This window comes from Pinus tabuliformis, chromosome 1_1, assembly GCF_031772625.1.
Source record: "Pinus tabuliformis cultivar Carrire ecotype Pingquan chromosome 1_1, CPIR1, whole genome shotgun sequence".
Lineage (NCBI taxonomy): Eukaryota > Viridiplantae > Streptophyta > Pinopsida > Pinales > Pinaceae > Pinus > Pinus tabuliformis.
In genome coordinates this window covers 228,190,158-228,191,093 of record NC_142297.1, presented here as the reverse complement: position 1 = coordinate 228,191,093, position 936 = coordinate 228,190,158, and positions in this window count along the sequence as shown.

The window sequence follows — 936 nt, the reverse complement described above, 5'->3', positions numbered from 1 at the left end:
TTTGCTGTCAGATCTGACCCTTGTCAAACGTCCCGAACAGATAACCAGCAATACCAGATCCTCTCACTGCGTCAGACACCCACACACATACTCTTTGCCTAGTGATCTTCTCCTTATATAGCCTTAGGCCTTGTTCAATACCAAGAGCCAAAACCATAGAAACACAATACCATCAACTTCAAAACTAGGGATCGACACGCCCGTCGAGACACAATGGTCCGAAACCATAGGCACAACTTCCAAGGACTAACCGCCATGGACCAAAGGTGCTTTTCCACATACACGCGCTTTTTCTGAAGCCAACCTGCGTGTACACGCGACTTGGGCTTAACAAACCTGCGTGTATGAACTTCCTTGGCAAGCTGTACTAGGATCTGTCTTCTGAGTAAGTTGCCATCACCTGTACCAACTTCTGAGCATCTGTACCAACCTCTGAGTGAGTTGCCATCAAGGACAACAATCATAATGCCAACAATCTCCCCCTTTGGACTTGATGGCAACCACCACACCAAGTCACTCTCCCCCTTTGACATCAAGGGCAAAGGGCGTACCAAGGTATGCTCTTCTTTGGTATACCTTCTACTGTCCATACTGCTGTCCATACTCCTCCTGAGTACATGCTGAAGTTTCTGAATTGGCTCCCCCTTTGTATATGCCAAAGTGTACCAATCTATCCACGCATCCCCTGAGCAGATGCAAGTTCTAAGACCAGCCATTCAGATCTGTATCATAAGCATCAGCCTGCAATACCATTCTTTTGATCAAACAACAAGATGTATCATCAACTTCTAACCATAGTGCCAACAATGAATTATTTGAAGAATATTCTCCCCCTGAGTGTGAGCCAACCATGTCTGAACCATTTCCTGAGTCTGTTCTGCTCCCCCTGAGCCTGAGCCAACCATGACTGAACCTGGGTCTGTTCTGCTGCCCTTT